We start from the raw sequence: 17,436 nt of genomic DNA, 5'->3' as shown, positions 1-17,436 counted from the left end.
TATTGATCCCAAGGAGGGTTTTCATTTGCAGCCGACGCCTTGCCAAGAATGTCTTGTTCACATCAGGGTTTTTTATCCTGCCTGCATCACTAAGTAGCATGCCTGCCTACGTCCAGATTTTTTACCATGACAGTATTTCATATGAGACGCTATAAATATATAAGAGCTACAGAATAAAAACTCAAGGATGCATTTGCTCCATTTGCCCCGTTGCTCAGGGTCCCATGCAGACGCCTATGCTGACCATGAGGGGTGATGTGCCCTTAACCGGACGAGATTGGTTGTCTCTAAGTTATGTGGCTCAGTGAATTGATTTACTCATGGCAGCCATTTTGTGAAGTCTTCCCCTGAGAGGTCAGTGTCTGGTGGAGGGGGTGGAGGACTGAGTCCTGTTTTAAAAGTGGAAAATATTCAGAGTGCAGCTAAATACAGAATCTCCAAAAATCTGAAATACCCAAATTTAATGCGGATTGATCTGTTTTAAACTGTTTGACAGAAAGTAAGGACAGTTTTGTGAGAACTGGCTTTTTAAGTCCGCAAATGAACTGCAAACTGAACATGAATAGTTTGAGCATTTTCACAGTCTACCCTTTCATCCCTAGTACACCACATCCCAATTTATCAGGAAAACTAATTGTTTGGCCTCTGTTACAGTCAGTGGCCAGAGGGATTATGTTTTCAGGTTGAATGTACACCCATCCATGCAGAATGTCAAGAACACCTTGAGGGAATGTTTTCATATTTGGTCAAAATGTTAGCTTGGACTCATGAATGTACTGATTAGGATTTTGAGGTCAAATGTCAACGTGACAGTGACCTTCAAATGTATGTTTTGCCTCTTGAACATGATATTTTAAGTCTGACTTAAGGAAATGTCTTCAGATTTTGACCAGTTGTCACTTGGACTCATTGATTATATACGATTGTTTAAAGGTCAAAGGCCATGATGACACTATTGTGACTGAAATATATTGCAAACACTTGGAGGCAGCTTCAGTAGCATCCAACACACAAACATTCACTTGGACTCAAAGAACTGATTAGTCAAAGGTCAAAGGACAGGTTTACTGTGACGTCACGGCACATGAAGAATAAATTTTTATAACTATATAATTATCAACTATAATTGTACATGTAAATTAGTGACACTTCATCTTTCACAAAAAACACTAAATAGCTTTCATTAAATTCCTTGTCAGTGAACAATAACATGAGTCTGGAAAATCAATGTATGGAAGCACTGTAAGTGCTCTGGTTGGCAGAGGTTGCTAGTGGTTGTAGTCTGTATCAAGTCACCTGCTATTCACTGAAATGGCTATTTTTTCCATTCCGTTTTATGTCGAGGTTATAACAAAAAGGCATTAACTCTCCATATACAGACACATGTACTGATCATTAAATTTAGCAATTACCATGCAATTTTATCACTTCATTTTTGTGGTTTATTGGTTTTAATGAGGCGCAGTAAAAGTTAAACGTAAGAGTTTTATGGACCATTTTTATAATTCTGTAGTTTCACCTCTTTATCTAAAAGCTTTTATCTACCTGGGAAAAACACTGTGGATACACCTCGATGTGGGGGATGGTGAACAAAATGCATTATGCTGTACTTACAGTGAGCAATACAAATGGAAAAATCTATGGAGCCTGTTTTTTGACAGGTTCCTATATATTGCAACATTAGTCTCTCTCCTATTATTCAAAGCTGCGACGCTTCCAGCGCTGCTGCTTGTCACTGAATCATTATACCGGATGAATTTCACAACAGAGAAGCCACATTTCTAGAGCTGCAGAAGCAAAGTGACACACACACACACACACACACACACACACACACACTAATGAGAGCTCATATCAACTGCTGAGAGTATGACACAGATCAAGGACGAGGAGCTCATGCCAACTTTCCTTCTGTGTGTGTGTGTGTGTGTGTGTTTGTGTGTGTGTCCCAATGACAACGTGCACTTAGAGCAGCTTTGCTAAAGTAGCTCATTACTGGTGGAAAGGCAGCACCCAGCACACTGGCCTATGGCCTGACAGGGACTGCTCTGTCAAGTGTGAAGTTAAGGCAATAGCTTGTCAAGGCCTAAAGACTCAGCCAACCCAGTGAAGCTGCTCTACACCAGTTGGATGAGTACGTCTGTTCAGTCTGTTTGGCTCCGTTCACACCTGACATTAACATCTTTTGTGAGGTCCCTAAGATGTCTAGGGTATGAGGGACAAACAGTTAAAAATAAACCGGGCAAAAAACAGTAAGTAAAATCAAGAATTTTGAGAGATCCGATCACAACTGGACAGCATTAGGTTCGTCTGGTATTAAAATGCATTCTGAATGTGTTGCCTGTGACCACATGTGATCACTTCCTCATCTACTATCAGGAAATATTGTACCCAGTTGAAAAACAATATGATTCAGATGCATTCAGATCTGAACTTGTGACAACTTGTGATCGGATCACTGTCTGTTGAATGATTTAAAAAAATATATGGCGCCAGAATGCTTTAATCTGTGTTTACGCAGGAGACGTGTTTCACTGTTGTTCATTCTCGTTTCTTTTATACTGTATAAATAAAAATATATATCTGTACACGGTGGTTCACATGTAGCTGTGATGAGTGAATAAATCAAACCAATGAAAATCTGGTAACACAAGTCCCAATAATTGAAGTGGGCATATTTTATCCTGACAAAGAAAAATATCAAATAATAAATTCTGAGATATTTTATTGGAGCAGATAATTTATCTCCTTTCAACTATTTTGATTACGGACTTCTGAAAACACAAATCAAATAAATAATACTAGAGTGGCACTAGTAGGGTCACACCAAATTACTCACACTCAGTTTTATACATCAGTTTTATAAATGTGTCAGATTTTTTTCCATTACGCTCCCTGAATTGTTCTTTGGGAAAACTGGTCAAATGTAAAAACAAAAAAGAAAGTGATAACAAACCTGAGGATCCAGTCTTTAGTCCGGACAAAATTTACAGGGTTCTTTCTTTGCCTGTGTCGCATCCTTCCACCAAGAAAATGGTTACATTACGTAGTTTTTGCGTAATCCTGCTGAAAAAGAAACCAACCCACATTACCTCCTTGGCAGAAGAGGTAAATTTACCCTATGTGAGATAAGAGAGATAATTTGCTTAATACCACAATTATATATGACGCCAGGAACAGATCAGAAATTCTCTCTGTGACTGGTCCCTCTGTTCCCTCTTCAGGCGTCTCCATTGCTCCTCTCTATCTTCACAGACGTCTTTGGTTTCTTTGAGAATCTCTGACTCAACTGGGAAGTTGCAAGAACAAAATTTGACAACAGAATGCTAATATAAAAGTTTCCCCTTTTAACCACTTGCCAATTGAGACTCCACATTCCTGCCAATTACACAGGGCTTAGAATAAGATAAAAACTAACTCTGAGAGCTTTAATCCTGTATTCACTGCATGGTGCTTCTGTTATAAAGTCCAAAGCTCGGCTCTACCCAAGGTTGTTGGCACGTCATTAAATCTAATTAGGGGGATGAGATGGAGAGAATGAGATGAACGCCATATAATGCAGGGGCCCTAACCATCTGTATTGTTTATAGGTTCATAAGACCCACTCCATTCTCTGCGCAGCACAAAGTTAACACGACAAAAACAGCAGCTCTCAGCTCTAATATCGGCCCCGATGGCAGCTCTCCACCAGTGATTTGGACAGTGGATAGTATCAATTTTCTCCCCTCGCAGAGGATTACAGCATCGCAAAGCATTAGACTTGCTAATTTACACCATTTCTCTGTTCACTACTGAAAGGAGCCATAAATATTAATACTTTCACCCCCCCGCCCCCCCTCCTCCTGGCTGCTTGTCATGCGTTCAAGGGATTGCGGCTGATGTTGTTAATTAGGTTTGCAGGAATAATGTCAGCAGTGAACCTATGGACAGGCTGACACGCTGAGGTGATGACTCTTCCTGTCTTAACTCAATACGCAGCAGAGAGTCATGGAAATCACTGGGGGGGGGGGGGTTCTATCCCCTCATTTTTCATGGCACGACTCCAATAAAATATTAAATAAGCAAAGACATAAGACAATATTTTTCGAAAAGCATAATAAGATGTCACGCAAAGTACAGTGAATATCAAGTACTGACATATAGAATCTTCAGTTCAATGACTTCACAGGACATTATATTGACTTACATTGATTTCCTGGAGACTTACTCTAACCGTAACCATAGTTACTTGTATTTGCCCAACTGTAACTAACCCTTACCCCAACCTGAATCTAACCTTAAAACATGATTTCACCTTAGTATTTAATGATTTACATTATGGGGACTTTTGGGGCTTTTTGACACCCATAATGTGACAGGTCCCCCACAACATGAGTAATACCTGGACCACACTCTCTCTCTCTCTCTCTCTCTCTCTCTCTCTCTCTCTCTCTCTCTCTCTCTCTTTCTCTCTCTCACACTCACACACACACACACACACACACACACACAGTACAAATGCACCCATTAGAGTAAAATCAATTATTCATCCATTTTTCCACCGCAGCTTTGACCAGAGTAGCCAGGCACCAACACACAATCAGGCTCTTCCCTCCAGAGGTCACTTTGTCACATGTGTCCGACATGTGGCCTTTTTCCTCCTCCTCATCAACAATGTGTCTCCTGCACACTGTGTGCAACATGGGATGACATGTGCTTTCAAAACAAAGTAGTTTTGCATGTATAACAGGTCAGTGTTTTGGAAACATTTCCTGTTTTCCATTTAAGTCAGTAAGATCATAAGAGGCTTGACGTCTTTCTTCTGTCATTGTATTTGAACTTAAAAGTGATAATGTAACGATAATAATAATGTAAATAATATGAGTAGCAGAGCTCTTTGTATTCTTTTCCACACTGCAGAACGAAAATATAATCTTTTCCAGCTTGCTAAATGTATTTCTGTAGGAAATATTATTATGCTCGAGCTACAATGAAATATTTTTTTTGGAAAATCAATCATCAGCAAATAGAAGTCTATTTTTTTTTTTTTTACCCTTCAGCTACTTTACTGCGTCCCTGCAGCTGCACAGGAATCATAGTTTTGTTCAAGGACACGACAGCGGGGGGTGGTTCTTGCTGGGTGTTGAAGGACCCGCTTTCCGTGCACTTCTCTATGTTCATGTCCCAAACAAACATACAAGGGCAAAGCAACCAGATGGAAAGTCATCGCAGGACTGAGAGCAAACAGAGGCTGAGCATCTGTTGCAGGGATGTTTCCAAACTCACTCTGGAGCTCAGGATGAGTCGTCCCTCACCTTTTCCTGCTGTTGTTCCTCTCTGACTCAGCCTTTGGCAAAGAGTTACAGATGGAATTGCGAATGCCCCCCCCCCCCCCCCCCCCCCCCCCCCCCCCCCCCGGGCTACTGCTATTAAATTTCACTTTGAGATAATGCATGCTAAAGTCTCATTAAATCCAAGTCAGAGATAATGCATGGTAAACTCTCATTATGGTTTGATTAGAAGACACAGGCCCTGCCGTCGTGCTGATTGTGTTTTTTAATCAGATTGTTTCCTGCTGCAGCGCAAACAAGAGTTAAGAGGATAAAAAAGCAAAAGATGCTGAGCAAGCACTAACAATTTCCCTTTCTCTCCAAGGACACAGTGAAATCCCAGTATATTGTTTTGGCGTGATGAAAGTATATGGGAATGGACTCTAAATGGAATTATTTCTCAGTGGTATTACTGTGTGGCTGCAAAAAAGGATATTTTGGTAGAAAGAAACCCATGCACCAGCAGAAAGAGTCTTTCATCATTATAATGCATTTGCAGTGTTTTTCTGTTTAAGCACATTTAAAAGTAAGAAAGGTGCAGTGTTACTCCACAACACCACATTGATCATTATAATAGCATTGTTGTGTAATAAACTAATGGCTCATTTTGTTCAGTAGACTCAACAGCCTGTATTTGTGCAATACATGTAAACCATCTAATATAATGCAATATAATGTTATTCAAACCTGTTATGAGAAGGTATTTAGAGGACGACTGACATGTTATACAATTATCTGTAATGAAAACTGCTGTACTTTAGATTCACAAATCATTATCAAAGTTAACATTCACTCATAGTGTTGTCATATACACCATTAGCCATGTAGTGTGTTGGTAACACATGAAGTAAGGTCATACAACTTTGTTTACAAGACCGATTCTTCAAACGTAAAAAAACAACAGAAAATAAAAAGCCTCCGTACTGCTCCTGTGGTGTCACCCAAGTGTCCGTAAGCCCCGACATTCACATTTGACTCGAAACATCATGTTTTAAGCCAAATATTCCTCTGATATCCTCCTCGGAGCCACGATCACGCGTGGTTAGGAATCCTGCCTCCTTCATGTTAGTGGATGGGAGATGGAGCAAAAATAAGTTCACTTCAACTACACTTCTCAAAGATGGTTTCTGTCATTTTAGGTTCGTCACTCTGTCCAATTTTTCAGGTTAATTTTGGTTTTAATTATTTATTAGATGCTATAAAAACAGGGTTAAACATCATGATTGACATATGAAGAAACAGAGAAATCTTCCCTTGTTGGACAACTGGGGGTACAACAGGAGGCAGGGGGGTTTGATAGTATAGGAATAATAAAAATCTAATCAACAAAATTAAATAAGAACTTAGAAATACAATGAATTATATTTAGGTTTAAATCAGTAAAGTAGGGCGTAAGTGATAAGTTCCAGTAAGTACATGAATAGGTGAAACTACAGTTCTTCATGTCGTTCTGAGTTGAAAAGAGATCAGACTGAGTTTATTGAGAGGGTGAAGAAAGAGTGTGAAGAAAGCTGTTCAGGAGCCAGAAGCTCACGTGTCACTGGGAAGAACAGGGTCCAACTTTTCTCTTGTGAAGAGGTAAATGGCTGGTGAAAAATGGTCCCAATACAAAACTCTGACTGATATATTGTTATAAGGATTTACTGAGGCTATAAGAAACTATGCTAACTCTAACTGCACCACAGAGACGGTTTAATCCCCTTGAATTTAGAAAGTTATGCACACTCTTTTAAGACAGCTTGAATAAATGGGTTTAATTCTGGATTTGAGTATAGTGGGCAGCTTCCTTGTCAGCAGGTGGGAGTTTATATAAAAATAAAGAGGCTCTTTTTTTCCAGAGGATTTCTAAGCTCTTAGAAATGAAGAAATGTCTGCTGAGCGCTTATGGCATGCAAATGAATATTGAGGTTACAAGATTTTGAAGAGTGGCAGGGCAAGATAATCTACTACTTTATATGAGAAATTAAGTGTTGGATGAATGGGAAGCCATTACTGGTCAACTGAAACTGCAGAAACATGGTCACATTTGTTCTGCTTTGTAATTATTTAGTATTTTGAACAAACTTGACTTTTCTCATGAAGGTTAGTGCATATGAAGCCAGAGAAAAGGATACTACAGCCCAGTCTTTAAGGTGCATTGAAGTCTCAGAGGAGGAGCCTGTTGCCAGCGCTGCATCGTGTCCTGTTCATGTCTGTAGAGCACGTGTGCTGCTTCTCTCACCTGCTGCCTGAGCATCGATTCCTCTTTGTCTCATTCAGCTGCATCAATAGGTGAACAAAGGGCTTTATATGAGGAGACAATGAAAAACATTTTGATATAAAAGTATTAGAGACATATTGAAGGAATAAAATATAGAGATTTAGAAAAAAAATGCTGTAATTTAATGAGAAAAAAAAAACATTGATATCATTTTTAAAAAAAAATCTTCTCTTAAGGAAATATCCTGTGGTCGCCAGAGTTTCCTTCTGGATCCAAATTCTTGAACCAATCTCTCTTTTTTTTGGGAAACTACGAAACTCTTTTGAATGTCACACAGATGTAACTAATGATAACTCTCGAAAGCTCAGAATTCTTTTCATTTACACAGTAAGGACACACAAAAGCAGAGCATGCACTGCAGCAGGGGAGGCATGTTCGACAAATGACGTGGGCTACTACAACAGAGCAATTTCTTGCAAAGCATGTACAGAGAGGAAACGAGCCATGAGCACACACTAACAAGCTTTATAACAGCCATGCTTCTGATTCTTTTCCACCATTTCACGTGTCTGTTGAGGTGAGTGCGTGTACAACACACTGCTCTATACCTCCGTCTCTCACATATGTAGCAGCCAATTAGAGGCTGACAGCGGGAAAATGAACAGTACAGGTGGAGGAAACGTGGGGAAATCAGAGGAGAGGTTGTTAGATGATGGGGCAGAAGGAGAAGGGAAGAGACGAGGATGAATAGAACTTGCAGAAGCAGCCAAGAAAACGACACGTGCACACACACACACATGCACACCGGAGAGGGGGAAATTAATGGGACAATCTTTAAAGAATCCAGATCTTTCTTTCTACGTGGCTGCGGTGTTGTTAATCAAAGTCAGACAGCTGAGTGAATTATTCTCTGGGAGTGATAATGAATAATGAGGGAGCGTGTGCCTGGTCTTGAGTGAATGGGTTTCCACTGTGCGGAGAGTAACATCTCCAACACAGAGTGTAGCAGAACACCGGTTAACACAACAACAGCATTTCTACATGAGTCCGATTTCGGTTACTTATGGTGTAGCCATTGTTGCTACAACCACGAGCAGCAGATTCTGTAAATGATAAAGTGTTTACTGAGACAAAGTAGTTAATTCAGTTACGTATTCAGTGAAAACACAAGGCCAAATAAAATGTTCACTGACAACAGGTTTGTTTTGCACCAACATGTCGGATCTTTCAGTCGTGACTACAGCCATGATAAACCTTTTTATGGGCATTCACAGCACTGTGTTGTGGTAGTAGTTAGCAGCTTTGTAGTCTGGTTTCAAGAACTAGTGTCTGTGATGAATCTCTCAAATTTGGTTTACAAAATATAATCAAAGATGAGTTCTGCTTTTTGAATTGGTCAGAAGAAATATTAAAAACCAATACTGAGAACATTGTTTTATTAAACACGTCATCTCAAGCCACATGAAAACCCTTGTTATTACTGTCAATGGTGGTCAATAAGTTCATGTGCTTGCTCTCTGCAGGAAGGTGCAGGCGATGTGATGCTTGAAGAAATTCAGCCTTGTGTGGCACAAGTAATATTTAAAGTTAAGAAATACCAGAATGGAAAGTTCTGTCTGTCAACACCAGACTGTGTGTAGGTTTGAAGGGGATTGATCAGGACTGCAGGCGAGAGGCTGCGGTTACGTAACTCTAGTTCACTAGTGTTTCACATTATTGGCTCTGAGCCGAAGAAGAGAGGAACCGCGACAAGGCCCTCAGGGGCGAACATCGATGTCACAACCTTTGGATTTTCCCTGTAAAATGTATACAGTCCTTTACGTAGAAATGTACGTTAGACAGCCAGCTGTACTTTGGTTTGTGAGCTAATGAACAAATGTTAGCATGCTAATGTGCTAAATTATGATGCCAAACCCATGTGCCAAACCGTAAACCTACTGAATAGCAGCATGTTAGCATTGTTTTTGTGAGCATGTTAGCATGTTGCTGTTAGCATTTAGCTAAAAGTGCTGCTGCGATTAAATGCAGCCACTCAGGATAGCTAGTGTGGCTAAATGATATAATACACATTCACACTTAGACAATTCGAGAAGAATTTGACCTTAAATGAATCATGAAAAAAAGGAATCAATAGTCGCATTAGACAACAGCCAGTATACTTTTTCACATAATCAATGTGGAAACAACTAAATATTGTATTATTTTGTTTGTTGTTGTTTACGTAAACTATCAATATTAACTTTTGAAAAACCCCTGAAGTTTTTTTGGTCCAGTTTCCATTCAGGATCAAATTGATGCAGCCTTTAGACGCAGCGTGTCATTGTCAGTGTCACCTGGACCATGGCCGTCCTCAGCCTCATCATCTCAAACGATGATCCGCAGAAACACACACAGAGCTGCCTAATCTGCTCCGTGTAGCCATGTGATGAATATGAATAAGGAGATGAATACAAATGAGAAGAAAATGAATATTGATGAAGACAGTTTCTCCTCTCTCTGACTGATAGTGGGGGGCATTGAGTGGAACCTATCAATCATCACAGAGCAGTTGCATGATTGGCAGACAGGTCCATCGGTTCTTTTACAGTACCACCTCGGGGTGTGTGTGTGTCAGCGTTGCCAGATGGGAAATGTTGAAGTATCGTACCAGAAGCTTAAAATTGATAAATTTTGAGGAAAGTTATCGTACGCGACCAGAGTAGGGATGGGACGCTCAATACCGATGTTTCTAAGCTGTGTCCAGATTCCAAAGTGACCTGGTGTAGATAAACGATCCCTTTCAAGGCACAAGGCTCTTATTTTGAAACACAAGACAGGGAGGACTTTTGTTAGGCTTGCGAGACACGAGTCACGGTGTCACAACGTGACGGTCACGTTCATCATCACAAGCATGATTGGCTGAAAAGACCTCATGTGAGAAGAGATGCATAAACACATGTGATTTTACAATGCAGATTACAACTGATAATACAAAGTGTCACAAAATGATAAAATAATCATATATCATGCATCATTGATCGCACATCGTAAAGAAGGACAATCGTACAAAAACAATAATTAGCGTAATATGTAATATCGTATTATGTATTGTAAAGTGCTCATCAGGACTAGAAAAGCTCTCTTTAAATACAGACCAATTTACCATTTGGCTACATTGGTGTGTTTGTTTATGTAAATGATGTTTGAAGCTGTGGTTGAACTGTTCATTGCAGTCTAGTAGTTTTAGAGAGCTCAGTGGCGGATTGAGGATATTTGTAAATTTCACAATTTACATAGAGGGGCCAAATATATGTCCAACATCCATGCACAATTCCTCATTCGGTAAGGTTCCCATTTAATTCATTCTTTCTTTCCTGTTCTATGGCTTATTTACTGTTCTTTGGCTTTGATTCAAAGCCACACATAATTGAATATATTTTGAAAACTGTTCCTTGTTCAAGCATTGTGTTCTTTAAATAAAGTTTTCATATTTAAACACTTGTAACTTTGCACTGATTTTTCTGAGGACTACTTCTTGTGCTGGTATATTTGAAGCTGTGCTAAAAAAATGTAATGAATGCATCTACTCGGATAAACTAATGGCATCACTATGGGATGTTTGCCGGGATGATAATTTACAAACAGAACAAGCACATGTATTTTCTTTAATGGTTTCCCTGTCATTAAACTGATTAAGCCAACTCCAGAGCTCAATGAGGCGTGCCAGTCAGATGGCAGAGGAATTGATGGAATCTATTGGGGGAGGTCGAGGGTCAAAATTTCATATTGACCTAATGATTGAATTACCCTAAAGCAACATATCCGTGATAGTGCACAGCGCTGACACTGCGTTGATTTTTCATTGTCGCTCTGCACGCCTCTGAAATGAGAAGCTTCCCACAGGCTGTAACCTCTCAGTGTGTCATTACAGGCCTAATGCAGCGTTTCCTGTTCCTGCAGCCGTGGGATCATTTACCACCTCTTTACCTTGTGCTTCTCCCCATTTACCCCAGGCCTCCCATTCCTAGTAATGAGTCAAGAGGCTCCAATGGCTGCTCGGATCTGGTTGTTCCCCCACCATCTGTGGGATATCGACTGTGCAGCCCTTGATCCCTGCAAGAGTGAAGTGAGTCTTAGTCAGAGCTGAAGTGTCTGCACGGACACCCTCACCTTATTGCATTACTGTAGAGTCACCGTGAGTTCAAGGGCTCTTCATTAGGGGGCTGAGGTAGATATCTGCTCCTAGAGGAGGCTGAATTTACTGATTCTGCCCTGATGCTTGAGGATGATGGGTGGCTGTGGCTGAGGGGGTGGAGCAGTTGTCCTCCAACCAGAAGGTCAGCAGCTTGAATCTTAGCCCATGCCGAAATGTCCTTGGGTAGGAGGCTGAACCCCAAAAATGGCCCCCAAAAATGCCCTAATTGTAAGTTGCTTTGGATAAAAGCGTCAGCTAAATGACTAGTAGTTGCAACTACTTGCCTTGCAACCTGTAATTCAAATATATACATTAGAAACAGACATCAGAGAATAGCTGAAAAAAAATTGACATTCCAAATCTCCAGTTAAGCCACCTCTACAAGTCATTTATAAACATCGTATATCTTGCTTGTTCAATCTGTACAGTGTGAAAACAATTTATTGTTCACCGTTAAAATGAGGACTAGTGACAACTTGTGTTTTTTACATTGTTTTGTGTGAAGGATAAAACCCGCCTCTTACTCAATGTCAGCTGGGATTCCTCCAGGTCCCCTGTGACCCTCAAAATGTATGCAGTATTACATTGTAATTTAGGGAATGCAGTTAAGACTTTTGTATTAGATATGTACGTCCTGTCATTATCACCTACGTGGACTGTGTCCACCCATACTTGACATTGATTGGTTTGTAGATGGGCGTGCGTCAAACGTCAGTGTGTTGTTCATTTTGTCTATTGTATTCATTAACATTTTTTTAATAAAGTGCATAGAAAATAGTCTTTCCATTTGAATGGAGAAAATTAATGAACCCACTTACTTCATAAATTTCCTTGCCACTGTATTATTTATTACTGCTAGCAAAATGTAGATCCATCTACATTAATCCTGTGAGCTGGTTCCGCTTCTTCTTCTTCTTCTGTTGTGTAATGCTGTCTCACATTCCTGCAATTGGTTAGAAAGTCCCAAAATAAAATAACTTCACACTGCAAACGAACCGAGCCATGGGTACGTTTGATCCGGACCCGGACCACCTGCTTTGATCAGACTTAATTTTGGTCCGTTGCTCCGAAAGCATAGTCTGAGACACCTTTCACACCTTTTATTTTGATTTGCACTAAACTGAAAAGTCCAAAGGTCCGGACCAAACAAAGTATTATGTGAAAGCCACCTAAGAAAACAATGAGCATATATCCCAAATAACAGACTATTCCTTTATTAAAACCATTTAAAACTGCTAATATTTAAGATACAATGTAATATCTCAAGAAAATATAAATACATGTTGAGAAGGTGAGGGAAAGTTGCTGAATTCATACAGGCTAAACCTGTACTCTAAAAAAAAAAAAATCATCCTTCCTACTGTTATACAATAAACGTTCACTGTCATGCTGTGTGTTCAGGATATAACAATATTATGTTCCACTACAGCTGTCTACTTCACGGCTAAAGCATCGTTTGTCTGAAGTACTCTCTGGGAACAGCTTGTTGCTCACTGCGAGGCTCACGTCTCAGTTCTATTAAAGACAGAGGGACAAGGTCATGAAAGAAGTGTTATTTCCCTCAATAATAAGGTATAAGGAATATGTGTATAATCTACACATATTCTTGTTGTTTTTCCCTCTGATTCATGTGATAAACACAGTAAGTGTTACAGGATCCTGTCCCCTCACTGTCAAACATACATCACTGCTATCAAATTTTACTTCCCACAAATCTGTGGGAAGTGCTGTTGCTTGCCGTATCTGCCGTGACGAGGAGTGACTAGACAGTGGCAGGAGTCCCTGAGCGATGGTGGAAACAGCAACATGTATCCACGGTGGCAGTGCAGAGGGGTGTGACAGCCTCGGACAGGACTGTCTATCTCGTGCCATGAGATAATGTGTCACCACTGACTATGACATCCTCCTCCCCAGAGGCGCAGTTGTGTGAAAGAGACGCTAAAACTAACCGATGTCCCCGCTAAAGCCTGTGTCGAATGTCGGGACAAGAACAGAGAGAGGCTGCAAATTATGAATGAAATTATGCACATAATTGGTGCATAATTCATGGCCACCCAGAGTTGAATGTAACATGATCATGTCTGGAGGGAGAATAATCGGCCCATATGTATGAATCTCTTGTTCTAACCCTCTCTGATGGCGAGAGGTGGCCGCCTCACAATACACACTCAGCAAGCAACAATGAGCTCGAACATTAGACGTCTCTATCGTGTACTAACTGGACGTTACAGGAGGAACGTCCTCAATGAGATCATGGACCAGTTCTTTTTATAATTGGTAAATTGGCTCTAAACAAAGACCTGATTGTAAGCTAATAGAGTAGGATGCATATTTTTAAAGTGGGAATCTGCATCCTCGAGCCCTATAAATCAGAGCTGTATTTCCTCCGCCTGCACCGAACAGCCAATTAGTCAGATGGATGTGCAGCGTTATCTTCACTCTGGCTCATCTCCACCACACAGGCCCACTGGCCCTGTATAAACTGCTGTGGTCGAATACAGGGCCCAGATAGGATCAGTAATAAAGAACAACCACGCTGATGTTTCTGCCGTCACAGCAGCGAAAGAAGAAAAAGCAAAAGTAACCGTAGTGCGATGCCTTATATACTCTCATCTTATCTTATCACCTAGTACCATTCAAAACTGGAACATTATTGAATAGGCAATAAACTGCCTCAAGAGCCGCCACACTCTTTCTTTTACGCTGTGGTAAAAAAGATATCATTTTTTATCTGGTACCTCGACTTCAGGGTTTAGATAAAAAAAAGAATTTCACATACACACGTGGTATATAAGAAGAATGTCCTAGAAACCATATCTTAAAGGGGTACTCAAGCGATTTAGTAGCCTATTACACATTTATAACATTGGGGGAATTGCAGGGGACAGATTTTATAACTGTGAAAGTGCTGCAGCAAAAGAAAACTCCCTAACTTCTAGGAAGTTACTGTGAGTTCAGACAGAACCAGAGTTTGATTGCAAACAAAGTCTACAGAAAGATGCAAGTGCAAACTCGCCCAAGGTGGCACAAACTGAAAATATTTCAACGTAAGCAAACTTGCACTCATCCCAGGGATTCATGAATCTGCTTTATATAGTATATAAACAGAGACGAGAGAAGAAAACAAGCTGAAATATTTTTCTAAGTTAACTTGACCATATTTCCAGCTCAAAACTAGTCAGAACACTGTAATTTGCCAGCTTCACTCTGTTGTTTGATTGGTTCAATTGTGTCTCTGGGAATCACACACCGAGACTGCCAATGATGTGGAATGAAAGAGTGACGGTCGAGCGTCTGCGAGCAAACAGACGTGGTCATTAAAACTGGCTTCAGGCTGTGTTCTCTGAATGAAAAACACAAGCTGCGTCTATTTCTTATACATTTATGTGAACAGTTCACTGCCTCCACAGCAGGACCACCGTTGCACAATACGTCTGCTTGGTTTGGGCTTTTGTTAAAAATATTATTATTTGAAGATTACAGAACGAGTTTGTTCAATGGATACATTGATTGCTTCGAGCTATGTTACCTCTACCAAGGAGGTTATCACCCCTGTCTGTTGATTGGTTCGTTTAGTTTGTTATCTATGTATGTGCCTGATATTTAGTGGAGGGATGGAGCATGACCCAAGAAAGAACCCATTAATATTATTGGCAGATCCAGGACAGTTTGTTTTCTTAAGCATTGCGAGATAGAACATTTTTCAACATTTGTTGATTTTACAGAAATAAATTCATGAATCTTGTCTCATGTTTAGTGTATTGCCAAACCACAGCGAGTTGCATCATTTAGAGATTCAGATATCCTTGTGGAATTTGGATTTTCTTACACTCTAATCTTCTCCTAATAAGAGTCACACTTCCATCCCCTAGTGCATTGACATGATCTCTTTCAAAATAGCAAAGGACGTGAAAGAGTGGAAATGGACTGAAAGTCAGTTGGTCTCCTCTGAGACTTTTATCACACCAGCTTTCTTATTCATCAATCATGCAATCCATTGATTTACAGGTTATCATTCTCTTTGACTGATAATCCCTCTGACTGTTCCTAGAGGTTGGGCATGCTCATGGAAACCTGCTACAGGAAGGTCAGAGTTCACTGCCAAGCTCTTGAGCATTGCTGACATCATCCGTCTGAGCCCCTGGCTTTGTCTTTGCACCCCAGTCCACCTTCTCTCAGTGTATAGGACCGCCGGTGGCTGGGGCAGATGTTCACTTCCAGAGACGACAGCCCGTCAGAGCCTGGGAACCCGTGTGAAGGCTCGCCTCTCGAGCTCGGCCTCACTGTGGTGCCTAATGCCTTCACGCAAAGGGGTTGGGCGCTCACCCATGGGACTGTAGGTGGGGGGTTGGCGAGCCTGGTGTGATGCTTCTCCCTCTGCCCTCTTCCATATCCCATTAATGTCCCAAAGAGTGCAGGTTAGAGGTCAGCCCTTCAGAGGTGGTGGGGTCAAACTTCAGCTCATGAATATGTAGGAACAGCAGGCCCAGGGGACCATCTGGTCGGCTCTATTGGAAACTGAACAAATGAGCCTGCTGAGACGGTGCCGTATTAGTGTAATTGCTGTGGATTTCCCAGGCCTGAAAAACAGTGGCGTTACTTGTTTGTTCCCCCCGTGGACCCAGCATCGCCAGGTGGTTTAGGCTAAACTGGAACTAAGAAGAAAAATGCTCATAATTCAAACATTTAGGGAAATGCACTGACAATTCAGTAATCTAGTTTTAGAGGGGTATGACCAATTTCATTAAAGCTTAAACCCCTACTGTTGATAATGTGCTCACAGTATTACTGAACTGACACGTTGTAATTAAACATAATTTTCATTGAAAAAAATGATCATGATACTGTCAAGATAATTCTCCAGGGAGGTTATGATTTATTCTGCATTTCTTTGTTTGTTTGCAGGATTGTGAAGAAACCACACAACCAATTTCCATTAATTTTTGTAGAGGGGTGGGGGAGAACCCAAGGGAGAACCCAAGGGAGAACCCATTACATTTTCTGGACCAGGGGGTGGATCCAGGATTCCCCCCCCCCGCCACACACTTTCTTTAACATTTTGAGATATGGTATTCAATATGAGGTGAGGCTGTTATTCAATATATCTATTGATTTCACAGAGAATAATTTGTGGATCCTGATGTTCAGGGGATTGATATTTGATGAGTGTGTGTGATTTGCTGCAGATACAAATAAAAATCCAGATCTAGTGAATCTAAATGTGGTTTCATAAGGGGGCTGTTGGGCTTAGGCGGAGGTAAAGGCTACTCTAATCGATGCCATTCTAATATTTCTGCTGTTTTCTGAAGGAATCTGGTCGAGGACCTTCGTTGCATTTCATCTCTTCTCCCTTTTGTTACTTACGTCACCAATCCTCTGTTACAGAACTCTTCCTGGTCTCTCTCTCTTCTTTCTTCCCTCTTTACCACCCCCCTCTACTCTCACCCCTATTTTTATCCGCTCACCCCATCCGGCCGAGGCAGATGGCCGCCCACACTGAGTCTGATTCGGAGAGTTTTTTTTCTCTCCACAGTCGCCAAGTGTTTGCTCGCTGTGGGAACTGTTGGGCTTCACCATAACTTTGTATGAGCTCAACCAAGAGGTAATTCATGTTGTTATTTGGCGCTATAAATAAAATTTAATTGAGTTGATTTATTGCCGATCTAAATACAGATAACAAAAAGCTAAATCACAAAAACGAGACCATGCCTAAAAGACAAAGCCTATTTAACACGGACAGAATCGTGTGTATC

Source organism: Hippoglossus hippoglossus, chromosome 5 (assembly GCF_009819705.1).
Source record: "Hippoglossus hippoglossus isolate fHipHip1 chromosome 5, fHipHip1.pri, whole genome shotgun sequence".
Lineage (NCBI taxonomy): Eukaryota > Metazoa > Chordata > Actinopteri > Pleuronectiformes > Pleuronectidae > Hippoglossus > Hippoglossus hippoglossus.
Note: the sequence above shows the minus strand (reverse complement) of the source record.